Below are 20,045 nucleotides of genomic sequence, written 5' to 3' on the forward strand. Positions count from 1 at the left end.
GGGTGTGAATAAGGTATATTTACCAAAGGTGGAGAAGGTCCTTCTCTGCTGTTCAAACATAAAGTTATTGACGTGAGCAGGCTCTGCATAGCCAGACAGCATATTCCTGGGTGCAGCCATCGGTTTACTTTTATATGGGTTGACAGGACCAAACTAGAAGGGGTGCAACGTGAATATGCTAATGATGAACATCTTAGGTAGGTACAGTCAGAATGAAGTAAGGCAGTTTACTTGACTAAAATGTCAAAATTTTACCTCTGGCGCAAACATGGTTTCATATGTGGGGTTGTAGGTGACCTCCACAGCCTCCTGTTGGAGTGAAGAAACATGACAGGTTTTATACTGCTAACCATTCTGATCAATCATCAAACTATGATGAAGACACTTAAGTTAAAGGGGATTGAAGTTAGCTGTCCCACTTCTATCCTGTGTTGCGTTCACTTCATTAAACGTTGTTACCTTGGGTGACGACAAAACCGTCACGTTCAGAACAAAACAAGTTTCCCTCAAACGTTCTTAATTCATTCTTAATCAGTCTTAATTCATTCTTAATCAGTCTTTGAATTGAGATGCGTTCGCTCCCGTTTGACGGACTGTTGGCTGATCAGTATGGGTGACACTTGAAATCGCAAAACTCGTGTAGGCCAAAGTATCGCCCTATAGGCCACCATAATCACAACGTTCTTCAAGTTATCGTTAACAGCAAGTTGGCTAACGTTAGCAAGCAAGCTAGACAGTTAACATTTCCCCACCTGACCAGCTAACGACATTACTGAACCCCTTTTAGCTACTTAGTGTTACGCGTCAGCATCAAATTATTATCGACTAACGTTAGCTAAATGTGTGACTTTACTTTCAATGGTCCATGTAGTGTAGCTAGCTAAGTAGCTATTAAGTTAACGTTACATTTAGTAGTTTTGTCACAAGCTAACGTTAGCTACATTAGCAGCCGGCTAATAATATGCCTAGCTATCTCGCGTACCTTTAAGGCGACCTCAGGAGCTGAATTGAGGACAGACAGTGACCTTGTTTTGCCAGATTTCAACGGTTGAAGATGTGCCAGAGCATCGGGGTCAACCTTTTCGGGATTAACATGATTTGGTCTCATTATCTGAATCGCTCCAGTACGAAACGAGGGTGGCCGCCATCTTGGAAGTTGTGCAAGCACTACACTACCGGAAATGTCCTAAAAGTAAAGTATTCACTCTGTAATATTAACGTGAACAAACATATAATAAACGTCATGGTTTAGTTAAATATTATGATGACAAAATGTGTATTAACATAAGTCACTCCTATGTTTTCAATAGATGAGTGATCTAAATATTGAATCAATTAAATTAATTTTATAAACCTTTCAGGATATAATTCTCTATTGGTCGTTGTCTGAGGGAGTTCGATTAAGCTGAGCCGTCGTGCACATGTGTTTGGCCTGTGACGTGACGGTCAAAAGCGTCCTCAAATCGAACAGTAATCTGCGATGCTCGGTCATGTTGTCAACGAGGCATATTTTATGTTCGAATTTTCAAACTAGCCTTCATTATGAAGGCAGATAAAGCAATCACTTTTGCATTTGGAAAAAAACAGAATCCTACTCCAGAGATGTGCACCTGGCTCACGCCCGGGAGGCAACCATGTCCCAAAACGAATGCAATCACTTTTCACCCGTACAAACTCCTTCCACCGGTGCAATTCGGGGCAGATAATCGAATCGCCTCTTTCTTTTATTGCAGGCAAAATGCAAGACAATGATTGGCCAATATTCCTTGGACGGAAACAAATGAGCCAATAACACTAGTTGGTGTTGTGTGCGATCTGAAAGTTAATTACATGCGCAGCCATAATAACCCACAAGCAAGGTTGGGGAGTAATTTAATACATGTAATCAGTTACATTATCAGAAAAAATATTGCAGTCAGATTAGATACTTTTGAAAAATTACATGATTACTTATTGGATTACTTTTCAATTCAGAAAGGAATTGAAATAATATATAATATAATAATATATAAATAATATATAAATAATTTCAGCATTGAAAAAAGTTTACGTTTGCCTCACCTGAGCATGTGTCAACCAGGATGTCACAGAAAATGTGTTTCATGGATCCTTTTTGTCTTTTTCTAATGCCTCTTAAGGGGAAAGTAATCGAAAAGTAAGTAATCGGATTACATTTCTGAGTTTGGGTAATCCAAAAGTTACATTAGGCCTACTTAATACAATTTTGGACACGTAAGCATTAACCTAAATTACATTAAAAAAGTAACCTACCCAACCTTGCCCACAGGATGATTATTATTAAACCCTATATATAATTGCATGTAATCCTATGGTTACCTATATCAATAACTTAAATAGTGAGATATATTATATTTGTGTAACTGTGATAAAGTTTTGCAATAACAAAATATCCGTATATAATAATTTAAATAAAAATCTATTTGCACAGTACAGTAGGGCAATCAGAACTAATCACATTGTTATCCACCTCCTTGCTATGGATTGGACATACGAGAAGACCGGGAGTGGTTTGAAGAAAATGGGCCAATCAGGTGTGCATTTTCTGAAGGTCAGTTTTGTGGCTTCTCGCTCTGATGCGTGAGGTGGCTCTCAAACAATAGAAAGTGGTACGTACCATCACAGTCTTTGCGATAGGTACATTTCCCCACGAAGTCAAGATGATATTTTCTACTTTGCATTGATAAAATAGTTTCCTCGCCAGTGAATTAATCTTAAAATCGATTGTTGTAGTATCTGTTGCATTAGATTGTGCCCCCTGGAGCCCTTCTGTGAGGGAATAGTGCCTTGTTCCTTCGCTGCTGAACGTGATTAATTTCTCCCTGGCTATGATAACCAAAGCATGGAAGTGGGTTGGATTGGATCTGTCAACTGATAGAAACAGCGGCGTGTACTGTACTGTAGTAGGGATGGCAAGAATATAGGAGGAATTGAACAGACATTTGAGGTATGATAACATTTTATCATGACTGCATTTTTGCATGCATTAGAAACTGCAACCATTAATAATGTTTGAGAATTGGGAAACGTAGTAAAATCGCGACCATTTACTTACACTATTAACTGTTAAAATGTTTAGGCATCACTATCTGCTAACATTTGTAGCGATCAACTGAGCTAGCCACTCAGGTGACAGGTGTGAGGAAAATATTTAACTTGTCCGTTTGTTGCACGTCTGGTTTTATTGGTTGCATTATGTATACGGCAATTAACCGGGATGCACAAAAAGAGAGCGAGAACATCTAGCTACTTGACCAGTGGTCATGTTTTGAAATTAGAACTCACGCTAACGTAATTGGTTCAATTGATGGTGGTTGTAAATTAGGAGAGCTTGTTAGCAAGCAGCATGCTAACTATCACACCACATTGTCATTCTGAAGGGTTGGTGTGAATGAAAATATACATCAGACATCTTCTCAATTCATTATCACGAACTTTTTTTTTTTTTGTAAACTGGGTAACAATCGTTATTTGATTAGCTGACGATTTTTTGTTGTTGCATTTTTGCAAGATAACGGTGCATCAAACCCTTTGTGGAAGGCAAGCACTCATGGACGTGGTTTCATATCTGCACGAAGAACGCATTGATTTCCGGTGCAGAAGGGTTGGGGTCCTCTTCGATCGACCTTCAGTTCGTTTCCATTGAAGTTGTCTATTGGGGATGCCACAGCCATGGACAACATTTTTAGGGAAGTCTCTTTGAAACCCTTTTCTGACTTTGAGTTTTTGTGGCAAAAACACACAAGGCGTGTTCGTAAATTAAATCTGCAGTGCCAGAGGGCGTTCGTAAATCAGAGTTGTCAGATTGTCAGTTCGTAAATTCAGAGCGTTTCGCTCTCGGAGCGTTCAGAGCTGGAGTAGGGTAGATTCGAGCGTTCTGACATCACAACGGCAGTCAAGCACCCAAGCTAACGTTGGCTAGCTTGCAAGCTCCTTCCAGACATAAATGAGAGAACACCTGTCTGACCATTTTACTCGCTCTAGCAGAGCTGGTTAGATTGTTTTCATGTAATCTAGAGCGTTGGTAACTGCTGCTGGCAACAATTTAATTACTTATTTTTGCGATGTTTACTGACACCGGCTATATTCAATTTGCTGTTGAGCTTTCGTAAATGAATAAATTATTCTGCACTCTGGCACACTCAGACGAGTGCTCTGAAATCGGAGTAGATAGCCTGAGTGAATTAACGAACGCACCCATAATGTGACTGCTACACGCTATCCGGAAGCACAACTAGTGTTTTGAGATGGCTATATAGTTTGGGTGTATTTTTTTCTCCTACATTTTTTGTTTTTATGCAAATGTTTCTCTAACGCCTTTTCGGGTAGTTTCAAAGTAGCAGCTTAGGGCTATAGCCCCGACAGCAGGGCATCCCTACTGGTTACATATAGATATTGACAGGATTTCATTTCAGGATGTGCTTATACTGAACAAAAATATAAACGCAACATGTAAAATGTTGGTCCCATGTTTCATGGGCTGAAATAAAAGACCCTAGGAACTTTCCACACCAAAATATTATTTCTCTTACATTTCGAGGGAGTTTTGAGGGAGTGTGCAATTGGCATGCTGACTGCACCACCATCCACCAGAGCTGTTGCCATAAGCCACCCCCAAAATTGTTTTAAAGAATTCGGCAGTACGTCCAACCGGCCTCACAACCGCAGACCATGTGTAACCACGCTAGCCCAGGACCCCCACATCTGGCTTCTTCACCTGCAGGATCGTCTGAGACCAGCCACCCAGACAGCTGATGAACCCGAGGAGTAGTTCTTTCTGTAATAAAGCCCTTTTGTGAGGAAAAACTAATTCTGATTGGCTGGGCTGCTCCCCTGCCATGTGAAATCTATAAATTAGGGCCTAATGAATTTATTTCAATTGACTGATTTTCTTATATGAACTGTAACTCAGTAAAATTGTAGTAATTGTTGCGTTTTATATTTTTGTTCAGTATATTATGATTGTCAGTTAATTTGGTTGTGATAAGATTGCATTATTTAAAATGTCTCTCACACCATGATATCAGCCAACATAATATAAGGCTAACTGACAACGGTCCTATTTGATGCCTATAGTTCAACATCTGTGTGTATACCAAGGTGGCAAGGAGTGCAACAGGTCCTGCATTTGCCAGCGAGAAGCACATGTCATTCAAATATTGAACGGTAGGTTAGCTCAACCCTCTATTTTTATGATATGCCATATTGCATACATTTCCACTGAAATTTGAAAGGAATCCCCTGAAATTAATACGTTTCTTTTTATCTCTGGTCCCGAATCTAATAACAGATCAGGAAAGCAATGATAATCTGATCCAATTTTTTTTTTGAAGAAGAGAAGACAATATCCCTGAATCACTGCATGGTTATGTTTTTTTTTCTTTTTTCTATATCAGCAGTCTTGGTCAGGTAGGTGTACCTGATATTCTATCAAATTTAGTGCTGACTGTCTACTATCTATGCTGACTGTTTTTACTAAATGTTGCATTGTTTCTGTACTGCTGTGTTGTGATTTCTGTTCTCCTTGTGCTATAACTGTTTGGTATTAACTTCTGTGTTTGTCATTATGTCTCTTTCCTTCTGTGTTCCTGTCTTGTCCTGTGATTTCAATGTTTTTATTTTATTGCAACACCCTTCCCAGTCGTCACTGGCCAGGCCATCATTGTAAAAAAAAATCTTAATTGATTCGCCTGGATAAATAAAGAACATGAGAAAACAAGTAAGCATACTGAACTCAGCAAAAAAAGAACTGTCCGCTCACTGTTAACTGCGTTTATTTTCAGCAAACAATAACATGTCATGTTAATACAAATATTTACACAAGATTCAAATACTGAGACCTAAATGAACAAGTTCCACAGACATGTGGCAAACAGAATGTTACCCCGCTCTTCCACCAAGGCACATGCAAGTTTCTGGACATTTCTGGGGCAAAGGCCCTTGCCCTCACCCTCCGATCCAACAGCTCCCAGACGTGCGCAATGGGATTGAGATCCGGGCTCTTCGCTGGCCATGGCAGAACACTGACATTCCTGTCTTGCAGAAAAGCACGCACAGAACGAGCAGTATGGCTGGTGGCATTGTCATGCTGGAGGGTCATGTCAGGATGAGCCTGCAGGAAGGGTGTATCACATGAGGGAGGAGGATGTCTTCCCTGTAATGCACAGCGTTTAGATTGTCATTGCAGGCAATCTCAGTCCGATGATGCTGTGACACCGCCCCAGACCATGACGGACCCTCCACCTCCAAATAGATCCCGCTCCAGAGTACAGGCCTCGGTGTAACACTCATTCCTTCGACGATAAACGTGAATCCGACCATCACCCCTGGTGAGGCAAAACTGCGACTCTTCAGTGAAGAGCACTTTTTTCCAGTCCTGTCTGGTCCAGCGATGGTGGGTTTGTGTCCATAGGCAACGTTGTTGCCGGTGATTTCTGGTGAGGACCTGCCTTACAAACAGACCTACAAGCCCTCAGTCCAGCCTCTCTCAGCCTATTGCGGACAGTCTGAGCACTGATGGAGGGATTGTGCGTTGCTGGTGTAACTCGGGCAGTTGTTGTTGCCATCCTGTACCTGTCCTGCAGGTGTGATGTTTGGATGTACGGATCCTGTGCAGGTGTTGTTACACGTGGTCTGCCACTGCGAGGACGATCAGCTGTCTGTCCTGTCTCCCTGTAGCATTGTCTGAGGCATCTCACAGTACAGACATTGCAATTTAATGCCCTGGCTACATCAGCAGTCCTCATGCCTCCTTGCAGCATGCCTAAGGCACATTCACGCAGATGAGCAGGGACCCAGGGCATCTTTCTTTTTGTGTTTTTCAGAGTCAGTAGAAAGGCTTCTTTAGTGTCCTCAGTTTTGATAACTGTGACCTTAATTGCCTACCTTCTGTTAGTGTCTTAACGACTGTCCCACAGGTGCATGTTCATGAAGTGTTTATGGTTCATTGAACAAGCATGGGAAACAGTTTTTAAACCCTTTTACAATGACGATCTGTGAAGTTAATTCATTAAAATCCAAATATCTTTGAAAGACAGCGTCCTGAAAAAGGGCTGTTTCTTTTTTGTTGTTGCTGAGTTTACATACCAGGTCAGTCAGTTCCAGTACCATATTCACCATCTGCATGGCTGGTGGGAGAAGCTATAGGAGGACGGGCTCATTGTAATGGCTCGAATAGAACAAATGGAACAGTATCGAACACATGGAAACCACATTTGACTCCATTGATTCCATTCCAGCCATTACAATGAGCCCGTCCTCCTATAGCTCCTTCCACCAGCCTCCACTGGTGTAGGGATACAAGACTGATAGAGGTAGATATGTAATGGGGTAAGGTGACTGGGCATCAGGATATTTGATAAATGGAGCAGCAGCTGCATAAATGATTGTATGCGGTTGTGATTTTTGCATGTAAATCTTGGTGGGGCAAAATATATATATATATGTGGGTTGCATTCCAGCAATGCCACAACACAAAACAATACATTAATTGCAGTATAACAGTGACAAACGGTGCTCAAAAACTTTTAGGGCCTGCATAAAGCTGTCCCAACAGCAGAGTCTCAACACCTTACTGCTACACCTGGCTATCAGCGGAGCCTAGTCTGGCAGTGAAACAGTTCATTCAGCCTCATTTACTACCTTTTTAACATGGCTGACTTGCTTAAACAAATGTGGTTTCTACTGACAATTGAGATGTACAAACTATGGCATTAGGGGACGACAAGCGGATGAGAGGCAATCTTTAATTTCGATTAAGACATTAATGAGCGAGCTAGGACAGACGTAGTCAATATAACTATTTGTTCAGCACTTTTGAAATGTACATCAACAGAATTCAGAACATGGGCCATTCTTAGTGTTCTCCCTCTACACAAAGTCAGAACTGTAGGATAAATAAAGGGGGCATATAAGCAGACAATGAAAGCTCTTACAATCTTTGATTACATTTCTCAAAAATAGTTTGTAGGCTACATGTGCACCACCAAGTCAGCACAGTAGCTGAAATTAAGAGGTGAAAATAGACCAAATTATTAGGGTGAGGCACATGGGCTACTAACAGCTTACTGCACAACATACACATAGTAATATTTTCTTAGGTACATTATACATATCTCCCTGGCATATTACATTTATGCAGTAGCATACAATACATTTTTGGACTCACCTTGTTGTGCTGTGCTCACTTAAACTTGGTCATCGAAGTCTGGCATTATCTGGATTTATGGTTCTTTCAAATCAAATCAAATTGATTTATATATCCCTTCGTACATCAGCTGATATCTCAAAGTGCTGTACAGAAACCCAGCCTAAAACCCCAAACAGCAAGCAATGCAGGTGTAGAAGCACGGTGGCTAGGAAAAACTCCCTAGAAAGGCCAAAACCTAGGAAGAAACCTAGAGAGGAACCAGGCTATGAGGGGTGGCCAGTCCTCTTCTGGCTGTGCCGGGTGGAGACTATAACAGAACATGGCCAAAATGTTCAAATGTTCATAAATGACCAGCATGGTCGAATAATAATAAGGCAGAACAGTTGAAACTGGAGCAGCAGCACGGCCAGGTGGACTGGGGACAGCAAGGAGTCATCATGTCAAGTAGTCCTGGGGCATGGTCCTAGGGCTCAGGTCCTCCGAGAGAGAGAAAGAAAGAGAGAAGGAGAGAATTAGAGAACGCACACTTAGATTCACACAGGACACCGAATAGGACAGGAGAAGTACTCTAGATATAACAAACTGACCCTAGCCCCCCGACACAAACTACTGCAGCATAAATACTGGAGGCTGAGACAGGAGGGGTCAGGAGACACTGTGGCCCCATCCGAGGACACCCCCGGACAGGGCCAAACAGGAAGGATATAACCCCACCCACTTTGCCAAAGCACAGCCCCAACACCACTAGAGGGATATCTTCAACCACCAACTTACCATCCTGAGACAAGGCTGAGTATAGCCCACAAAGATCTCTGCCATGGCACAACCCAAGGGGGGGCGCCAACCCAGACAGGAGGACCACATCAGTGAATCAACCCACTCAGGTGACGCACCCCTTCCAGGGACGGCATGAGAGAGCCCCAGTAAGCCAGTGACTCAGCCCCTGTAATAGGGTTAGAGGCAGAGAATCCCAGTGGAAAGAGGGGAACCGGCCAGGCAGAGACAGCAAGGGCGGTTCGTTGCTCCAGAGCCTTTCCGTTCACCTTCCCACTCCTGGGCCAGACTACACTCAATCATATGACCCACTGAAGAGATGAGTCTTCAGTAAAGACTTAAAGGTTGAGACCGAGTTTGCGTCTCTGACATGGGTAGGCAGACCGTTCCATAAAAATGGAGCTCTATAGGAGAAAGCCCTGCCTCCAGCTGTTTGCTTAGAAATTCTAGGGACATTTAGGAGGCCTGCGTCTTGTGACCGTAGCGTACGTGTAGGTATGTACGGCAGGACCAAATCAGAGAGATAGGTAGGAGCAAGCCCATGTAATGCTTTGTAGGTTAGCAGTAAAACCTTGAAATCAGCCCTTTCTTTGACAGGAAGCCAGTGTAGAGAGGCTAGCACTGGAGTAATATGATCAAATTTTTTGGTTCTAGTCAGGATTCTAGCAGCCGTATTTAGCACTAACTGAAGTTTATTTAGTGCTTTATGCGGGTAGCCGGAAAGTAGAGCATTGCAGTAGTCTAACCTAGAAGTGACAAAAGCATGAATTAATTCAAGACACCTGGGAACTCAGAGGGGGGAAAAAGGTTGAATCATGATGTCATCAGTGATCTTCAGGTTGTATCTTGAGAAAGAGGCGTAATAATGAGCAGCCTGACAACCTCGAGTGCTGGAGAGGGGGTATACGTAACACACTTATCAAAAGAACATCCCTGGTTATCCCACTGCCTCTTATCAGGCAGGCTCACTAAACACACATGCTTAGTTTGTAAATTGAGTGTTGGATTGTGGCACTAGCGATCCGTACATTAAAATAACAAGAAAATAGTGGCATCTGATTTGCTCAATATAAGGAATTTTTATTTATTTATACTTTTACTTATATTTTAGCAATTACATTTCCTTTTGATACTTAAGTATATTTAAAACCAAGTATTTGTTGACTTTTACGCAAGTAGTATTTTACTGGATGACTTTCACTTTTACTTGAGTCATTTTCTATTAAAGTATGAACATTTTGTACTTTTTCCACCACTGCTGAATGGCAGGCTAATGATTGCTTTACAATGCTTGCCGTTAGCCACTGATTCCTTACAAACCACTCACTGTTGAATTTGCGATTTCCAACTTTGTGGCCCATTTAACGTTTTATCGATAATTTCTCTTCATATAACATGGATTAAAAAGTATTTGCCAGTAGATTGTCGACTTGATTCATGATGATTACTGTTAGCTAAGATTTTGAAAGTGTCATGTTGACATAATCAGTCCAATCAAAACTACCGTAGATATATTGTGATTTGATGTCATTTTATCTGTGGCCAATGTCCTTGAGCCTTCTTGGACGGGCACTTCTAATGTAACTCTATAGCAGCACCCAAGGGGCTTGAATTTTCTAGCTTTACCCTTCGACTTGGTGGTGACGTAGTGTCCCCATGAGTGACAGAACACTGAGATCATCGCTGCGCAAAGCTCCGTTTTTTCTGCTGACTTGCCCCACCACCACAGAAAGCACTGAGCTAGGTTGAAACACCTGCATTTTGGAGCTGCTCTACTCAAGAAAACAAAACAGACCATGTTTGTATGCGGCTTTATTAACTCAATTATATATATTTTTACATTGTTTGCAAACTGATATGTGACACGTATGTGCCAAAATAACATGCAAAAAATGTGGGGCTCAAAACAGGTGGGGCTCTGCCCTGAATGATGGGTCGCCACTGATTTGTATGTGAGTGCGTGTGTGTAGAATCAGCAGTATAAATTATCTGCTTATGTGTGTGCACAAATAATGGTGTGTGTGTGTTTGTTGTAGTGTTAGTGTGCGTGAGTGTGCATAAAGTCAGTCCGTGTAGCCATTTTGTTAGCTATTTAGCAGTCTTATGGCTTGGGGATAGAAGCTGTTCAGAAGCCTGTTGGTATCAGATGCATCGGTACCGCCTGTCGTGCAGAATCAGAGACAACAGTCTATGTCTTAGGTGGCTGGAGTCTTTAATGATTTATGCATGGATGTGTGGATGTTTTGGAGACTGATAACTCTATGGAGGACAATGGGGAAAAAATATCTTGGGTATTGAGTAGACTGATACCCCATTTCATTGATCCCCAATCCTTAGGTAAAACTGTACAGTGCAATATGAATGTCAATACACACACTGGGGAGGTGCTTTCACATATTCACAGTCCCACATTAAGAGCTCCAACGCTAATATTTGCGTAAAGTCTTCACGGTTTTGTTCTGTGGGTGTCACTGAGTAGACCGATACCCCATTTCATTGCTTCACATTCCAACCTTGTTTGACATTATCTAGTCTAAATATGGTGCATGATTCCACCAATTGTAACCTTCTGCATCACTTTCAAATAGGTACTTTTTATTTTGAAGGCAAACAGCAAATTCCAATATTGTGCCTAATCGTTATTGTGGCTAGCTTCATAACCCGGTCCGGTCGAGCATCATGAAGCTAGCTGGCTGCTTATAACGTTAGCTTTGGGAAACAGGGTTTAGTAACTGGCTAGCTTTTTCTTTTCATGAACTGAAGTTCAATTTCAATTGGCTAATACCAGAAGTTGCGGTCCAACACAACATTCGACAATTAAACTGTGTTATTTGACGTGTCAAATTAAAAGCTTATTTAACGTGTCAAATAGTGTTATTTGACCTGTGTCTTTTTTCCACATACAAAGACTCAAACAGGGTTCCATAGTGATGCAGCCAGTCAAGATGCTTTCAATGGTGCAGCTAGAACTTTTTCAGTGTTGCTTAACCTTTTCAACCTCCCTGTGTGTGTGTGTTGATCATTTTAAGTTCTAAGTCATTTGGACACAAGGAACTTGAATTCTCGACCCACTCCACTCCAGCCCTGTTGATGTGCTCATAATTTAGTGGAATTAAATTGGCCTGTGTGCATTTTCGTTAGCCATCTTTTATTTTATTTAGGTATTTTATTTAGGCCACCCAACACGGCTATCACACCCCGTACAGCATACGTCAGTCATACGTACAGCTATTTTGAGCAGGAACTCCTCCTGCAACTCCTCAGCTGTTTGACGCTGGAGTATAACATTTGCTTTTATAAACCCATTCATTGCTCAACATTTTTTTTTAATGCAATCACATGTTAAAAACAGTTTGGTGCTCGATTAAAAAAATGGCTTAATTGGTAATTGAAGCGTGCCTCTCGTTCACCATTTAAGTGCAGGTAACAGACTATCGGCATGTTACCCACCACTTTATAATGTGAGCTGGAGGCTTTCTGCATTTTGAAAGCATATAAGCTACTTTGAAACCTGAATGTTTTATTTCATGTTATGAGGTGTGCTTTCCTTGCTTCAAAGTAGCCTGCAGGCAAAATCCGCCCATGGAAATTTGGAGGTAATTATTTTATAAAGACTTAATAGGCGGCGCATGTGTATCATGTTTGGGAAAGCTTACAATTTCTCCTACCATTTCTTCCGGACTTGTGTGCCAGTTATGATTTTCATGTGAATTTTCATGGAACAGTTTCATTTTAATAATAATAATATTTTAATTTCTCAATCATTGTCACGTGGTTAATCATAAACATTTGAATTAAAATTATAAGTTCAAAAGTAAACTAATGCAATATCACCAGCCTCTGCCATATTGATGCATTGTGATCCATTGGCGGCTAAAGAAATTAGTGCATGGAACTCATCAGCCCAATGTAGCAGTAGGCCTATACTGTCACACCGAGGATTGGTGATTAATCGAGGGGGAGATTGTTGGAAAGATTTTAAGTAACTTATTGTGAGGAACTATAGTTTTAATAAAAGAAAAGGGTAAAAAAAAAGTAACTTTCCTAGGTACGCTCCCTCAACATTATCAGGACAGAGAAACCAGACATGCTCACGAAGCACTCCAACAAAAGACAATGAAAACATTTTCAAATCTTGTAAATGACAGGTATTAAATAAACCAAAACTTGTTTCTGACAAGTGTAGTAGGTGGTGAACTCTGCAAACAATGTTTCCACTCTGATAAAGAGAATGGTAAATGGCTAATTAATACATGCATTAACATAAATTAATGTAGCTAGATTACGGGGATTAACGGTACATTTACTACCGGTGACATACACTACCGGTCAAAAGTTTTAGAACACCTACTCATTCAAGGGTTTTTAATTATTACTATTTTCTACATTGTAGAATAATAGTGAAGACATCAAAACTATGGTAAATGGCTAATTAATACATGCATTAACATAAATTAATGTAGCTAGATTACGGGGATTAACGGTACATTTACTACCGGTGACATACACTACCGGTCAAAAGTTTTAGAACACCTACTCATTCAAGGGTTTTTAATTATTACTATTTTCTACATTGTAGAATAATAGTGAAGACATCAAAACTATGAAATAACACATATGAAATCATGTTGTAACCAAAAAAGAGTTAAACAAATCTAAATATATTTTATATTTGAGATTCTTCAAATAGCCACCCTTTGCCTCCTTGATGACAGCTTTGCACACTCTTGGCGTTCTCTCAACCAGCTTCACCTGGGATGCTTGTCCAACAGTCTTGCAGGAGTTCCTGCATATGCTGAGCACTTGTTGGCTGCTTTTCCTTCACTCTGCGTTCCAACTCATCCCAAACCATCTCAATTGGGTTGAAGTCGGGGGATTGTGAAGGCCAGGTCATCTGATGCAGCACTCTATCACTCTCCTTCTTGGTAAAATACCCCGTACACAGCCTGGAGGTGTGTTGGGTAATTGTCCGGTTGAAAAACAAATGATAGTCCTACTAAGCGCAAACCAGATGGGATGGCGTATCGCTGCAGAATTCTATGGTAGCCATGCTGATGAATTATGCCTTGAATTCTAAATAAATCACTGACAGTGTCACCAACAAAGCACTCCCACACCATAACACCTCCTCTTCCATGCTGTACGGTGGGAAATACACATGCGGAGATCATCCGTTCACCCATACCGCGTCTCACAAAGACACAGCGGTTGGAACCAAAAATCTCCAATTTGGACTCCCACACCAAAATACAAATGCTTGTGTTTCTTGGCCCAAGCAAGTATCTTCTTATTATTGGTGTCCTTTATTAGTGATGTCTTTGCAGCAATTCGACCATGAAGGCCTGATTCATGCAGTCTCTTCTGAACAGTTGATGTTGAGATGTGTCTGTTACTTGAACTCCGTGAAGCATTTATGTGGGCTACAATTTCTGAGGCTAGTAACTCTAATGAACTTATCTTCTGCAGCAGAGGTAACTAGGTCTTCCATTCCTGTGGTGGTCCTCATGAAGGCCAGTTTCATCATAGCGTTTGATGCTTTTTGCGACTGCACTTGAAGAAACGTTCAAAGTTCTTGAAATGTTCTGGAATGACTGACCTTCATGTCTTAAAGTAACGGACTGTCGTTTCCCTTTGCTTATTTGAGCTGTTCTTGCCATCATTTGGACTCGGTCTTTTACCAAATAGGGCTATCTACTGTATACTCCCCTTCCTTGTCACAGCACAACTGATTGGCTCAAACATGTTAAGATGTAAATAAATTCCACAAATTAACTTTTTATGAAGGTTAACACCTAATTAATTGAAATGCATTCCAGGTGAAGCTGGTTGAGAGATTGCCAAAGCTGTCAGCCACCCTTTTGTTTTGATATTTATATTCTCAAATATAAAATATATTTTGATATGTTTAACACTTTTTTTGGTTACTACCTGATTCCATGTGTTATTTCATAGTTTTGATGTCTTCACTATTATTCTACAATGTAGAAAATAGTAAAAATACAAACCCTTGAATGAGTAGGTGTTCTAAATCTTTTGACTGCTAGTGTATGTCATGGTGAATGTATATATTTATTTTATCAAATTGCAAAAAATGTACACAATGAAATAAATGTGCAAGAATCACCAATCCTTGCAAACATTACCCCTCCCATTCTTCTTTTCTCAGATTAAATTGTTTTACTCAAGACACATTATCTTCATACATATTTTAGATGCTTTTCACTGACAGCAGCAAGTCAATAATCAGTTTGGCCTATTGCCACGCCGGCTGCCCAACTTGGCATAGGCCTACAAGCTTGTGATTTTGAAATAATCCACATCTCATTTTTTAAAGAAGCTAATGATTCTCAATTCCTCTGAGGCTAAGTCATGCTTTCTGTTGAAGGATTTTGAATGGAGATTTTTTTCCCCCCTTTATTGACAGGAGTGATTTGCCTATAATTTTGGCACATTTATTTCCATTTACTTCTCTATTGGACCCATCACTAGCCATGTATCTCCTGTTCTATTGGTTTTCATATCAACTTTCTTGTCCAGAAGGCAAAAGCACAATCCTAGTTTTCATATTAGCAACCCATCCTAGTTGTTGCATCTTTAGAAGTTTCTCTTTCTAAGTTTCTAACAGCGATTTTTATCTCTGTCTTATATTGTAGTGCTATCAGGTGTGCTGTTTATAATTGTGTTTTCCCCGGTGTTCTGTTTAGAATGGTGTTTGACCAATGTTTGAAAATGTTTTTTTATCGGCCACTTAATTACATGAGTTTCATGTTCTGTTAAGATGCATTGCCATAATCTACATGTGATTTCTGTCATTCTGAGCACCGTGGGTGGACGCCCTAATGGGTTATGCACCCAATGCATATGGGTCTGGTAAATGGCCGGTAAATTAAAATCTTCCTGGTCATGTTGTCTGGTGCCACATTTTCCTAACGGAAATCCTGACTGGAGACATGAACTTGAAATCACCCCATTTAAATGTTCCGTCTCTCGCTCTCTACACTATAATTCACCCTTGCACAACTAGTTTGGGGAGATGTACCTAAACCATGGACCTTGTCCAACAGGCCCTCTGGGTGCTCGAGTCCACCCATGGCCATGTCCCAAGCCACTTTAAAAGTGTGTCCTTGTTATCTTTGAAGTGTGTACTTATCGTCCAAGTGGGATTTCCTTATCTCCTGGGATTGTGTTATCAACCCTTGACACACTTGCTACGAACTGGAACAGGCCCAGTGGAGAGAATCACAGAACCAAAGTAGAGGAGGGGGAAGATGGACATATATGGCCTATTGCCCAATCTCCCATGCCTTTGTTCCCAGTACTTGTATTTGTTTAAGTTGTACATTAGCCTGTGTAACTGCATGTCAACTGTTACATTAGAGGAAATAATGTTACATATGGTTGTCAGTAAAATTGTCATGTCTGCAGTTTTGCCCAGTTAGTGATTTAAAGTAATAGCTGCAGAAATATCCTCACCAATGTGTATTTCTTATTTCTCTGTTGTGAGATGTCCACTTGCTTTGGCATCAGTCTCTAAGGTGAGACTTTCTTCTCACTTCTGTTTGTGTTGGTTGCTTTGATCCAGGATCGGTCCTTGCCATTCTGCCGCCCAAGGTGAGACCAAAAGATGCCGCCCCCGCAAAACTAGAATAGTCACAGTAAGTAAAATTTATGTTGAAAAGACATGTATAATACATATTTTCCAGACGGTGAAATTAGGTTCAATTTAGGTTCTGACTTAAAGGTTAAATGTATTTTCCGTACATTTAAATATTTTCTACTAAGTTGAAAAGGCATCTTTTCCGGGTGTTGAAAAATCCATATTTTTCCGGATGTTGAAATCAGGTTCATTTTTAGTTCTGAATGAAAGTTGAAAGACCTCATTTATAGACGTCTATTTTTGGGCCAAATGAAGGCTGGTCCAAACCGGACAATATCTGAACCAAACTTAGACGTCTATGATTGGTTTAGATTTGGTCCAGACAAAAAATGAATGTCCGTGGACTATGAAATCAAGGGCGGTCTGGACCGCACCAAAAAGAGACGTCCAAAAGGCATCGGCGTTGGTCCGTGCTTACTGAGGTGTAGCCTACATTGTTGCCTGAAATAAATGTGGTAAGTCTACCGTTTGTAAAACACAAAAAAAATACGTCCGGAAAGGACCAAATAAAGATGTCCAAAAGACGTCGACTCGTGCATACTGGGGTGTAGCCAACTATGTCGCCACAATGGACATTAGGAATACCCACCATTTGTAAAACAGGCCATTTGCATTATTAGTCCTGGCTTTATTAGTCCTGATTCCTGTGACTAATCAATTTGGCTATTTAAGCACTGAATATCAGCTGCACAACTTTATCAGGAGTTATCGTGATCCTATTTGCAATGTGTTTACACAGCTTGTCAAAAATGTACAGATACAAATTTGAAACTACTGATAATGTATGGCAATGGGGTGAAACTCCTGGACAACATTTGTGATTGTCTATTCTATATTGTCCATTTTACTTTTAGGATATGTTGTTTGTTAACATGCCAGCACAATTTTTTATTTGATTTATGTTAGGCTATTTGATCGGAGAAGCCTGCATGATTTTAAGTGGCCATCTCATTACATTGTCATACATTTTTATCTCCAGCCTGTAGGTTAAAGAAAAGACCACATACTCTTTCTACCATATTCTTTGTCTGCTACGTGAATTATGTTTTTTATTTTTTTATTTGATGGAATGTTGATGGAGAGCCGCAGCGATGTCTCTCCAATCAGCAACATGAAGAGGCAACCTTTTTTTTTATTTTTATCTCCCCTGCTTTTTACAAATTGGGCACTGTTTATCAGAGGGCAGCACCAGCGCTCACCTAATAAGCCCATATGCCACTGGTTGAGAGAAATTGTCATTGTTTTTTAACAGAATTATGTCAGGTTTTATGTGTTGGAGGTGCGTCAGTTTAGCTCAGGAAATGCTGCCCTCGTCAATCTGCCGCCAGAGGCGGCTGCCTAATCCTGCCTAATGAGCAGGCCAGCCGGTAGCTTTCTTTTCTCACACTGCCTGCGAGAGAGAAAGGAGAGGGCGGAAATAGAAGAGAGCAAAATGAGGCCAGTGGTTGTATGTGTGTGAATCACCTTGGCGTACCTTACCTGCTAGGAGGCCTGTCTGTATGGCTCCTGTATCTCCCAGCTGTTGGGATGCAGCGGAGGGCAGAGGCAGCACACACACTGGGGCCATTGTTCCTCTTCTCAAACCAATCAAATGTTATGTCACATGCGCCAAATACAACTGCTATAAATATTTACCGTGAAATGCTTGCTTATGAGCTCTTCCCAACGATGCAAGGTAAAAAAAATTATAATGAAAGAAAAAAAAATACACAAGAATGGCACTAGATCAATGTAAACAGGTATGCAGTATTTGAGGTAGATATGTACACGAAGGCAGGGTAAAGTGACTAGGCATCAGGATAGATATTAATCGGAGTAAAATAATGTTTGTTTGGAAATGTCTGTGAGTGTTCCTAAAACATTAGGAACACCTTCCTAATATTGAGTTGCACCCTACTTTTGCCCTCAGAACTGCCTCAATTCATCAGGGCATGGACTCTACAAGGTGTCGAAAGCGTTCCACGGGGATGCTGGCACATTTTTATTTGTATTTTACCTTTATTGAACTAGACAAGTCAGTTAAGAACAAATTCTTATTTTCAATGACAGCCTAGAAACAGCGGGTTAACTGCCTTGTTCAGGGGCAGAATGACAGATTTTTACCTTCTCAGATAGCTCGGGGATTCGATCTTGCAACCTTTCGGTTACTAGTCCAACGCTCTAACCACTAGGCTACCTGCCTCCCCGAGCTGACATGTTGACTACAGTTGTGTCAAGTTGGCTTGCTGTCTTTTGGCTGGTGGACCATTCCTGATACACACGGGAAACTGTTGAGCGTGAAAAATCCAGCAGCGTTGCAGTTCTTCACACACCTACCGGTCCGCCTGACACCTACTACCATACCCCGTTTTAAAGGCGCTTAAATCTTTTGTGTTGCCCATTCACCCTCTGAATGGCACATACTGTATACACAATCCATGTCTCAATTGTCTCCAGGCTTAAAAATCCTTCTTTAACTTGTCTCCTCCCCTTCATCTAGTCCAGGCCTGGGCAAAGGCCGGCCCGGGGGCCGTATGCTGCCCGCAGCCTGTTTCAATACGGCCCACAAAATCATGCTCGGATCACAAAGAATTTACGATAGTAATGTTTTGGAAAATGTATTTGTTATTCAAATGAAAAACCCAGTGAATTACTCGCCTTTGTGTAATGATTTAACTCCCACCGCATGTGGACATTTTAATTTTGAATGCCCATATTAATAACAGCATGAGGGCGGACAGTGACTGACATGTTGACATACACGTCACAGTTACAAATAGTAGCTAGGTAGAAATTGCGCAAAAATGTGTTTTTCAAAGAAAAGGAAAGTAGGGTGTTCCAGCAAGAGTAGACATATTTATGTCTATTTATTTGTGGTATCAAGGAAAGCTGTGTGCTTAGTGTGCAAAGAGAGCATCGCTGTCTTGAAAGACTACAACTTGTCCCGACACCAGACGAAGCATGCAGAGAAATATAGGAATGGGTCTTCTGAGCAGAGGAAAAGTGCATTGGAAGAGTTGATTTCTCAGTTGCAAAAGCAGCAAGGACTTTTCACAAAACTGCATTTAACAAACGACAGAATTGCGAGAGCTAGCTATATACTGTCCCACAAAATTTCTAAACATAGCAAGCCAATCGCTGAGGGCGAATTCATGAAATAATGTTTATTTGACTCTGCAGCAATACTTTGCCCCGACAAGAAAGAGCTGTTTGAAAATGTTTCCCTGTCAAGGCGAACAGTGACACAACGTGTTGAGGACATCGCAGAGAATATGGAACAACAGTTTAAAGACAAGGGATTTCACCTATTTCTCCTTGCCCTGGATGAGAGCAGTGATGCACATGACACGGCACAGTTGTTGATATTCTTACGAGGCATAACCCCAGACTTTGAAATTAGAGAAGCTTGCTTCAGGGCAGTCAATGAACAGCACAACCACAGGGAAATATTTATTGGAGGAGGTTAAT

General features: G+C 41.0%; 1 protein-coding gene across 6 annotated transcripts in view; it reads left to right on the plus strand.

Annotated features, from left to right (window-relative positions):
• Positions 1-2,597: 2,597 nt before the first annotated feature.
• The window catches only part of LOC109900401 (wiskott-Aldrich syndrome protein family member 1), a 150,198-nt gene continuing 132,750 nt past the window's right edge, over positions 2,598-20,045 (plus strand). Inside the window, exons 1-4 of one of the 6 annotated variants that reach the window (XM_031837560.1) lie at positions 2,598-2,965; positions 5,095-5,184; positions 5,309-5,427; positions 16,524-16,596. The gene's annotated coding sequence lies outside the window, so the exon portion shown is untranslated. The remainder of the gene's footprint in view (positions 2,966-5,094; positions 5,185-5,308; positions 5,428-16,523; positions 16,597-20,045) is intronic. The other 5 variants (XM_031837563.1, XM_031837559.1, XM_031837562.1 and 2 more) reach the window with 5 other exon arrangements.

The sequence above is a fragment of the Oncorhynchus kisutch genome, linkage group LG12 (genome assembly GCF_002021735.2).
Source record: "Oncorhynchus kisutch isolate 150728-3 linkage group LG12, Okis_V2, whole genome shotgun sequence".
In the NCBI taxonomy this organism is placed as follows: domain Eukaryota; kingdom Metazoa; phylum Chordata; class Actinopteri; order Salmoniformes; family Salmonidae; genus Oncorhynchus; species Oncorhynchus kisutch.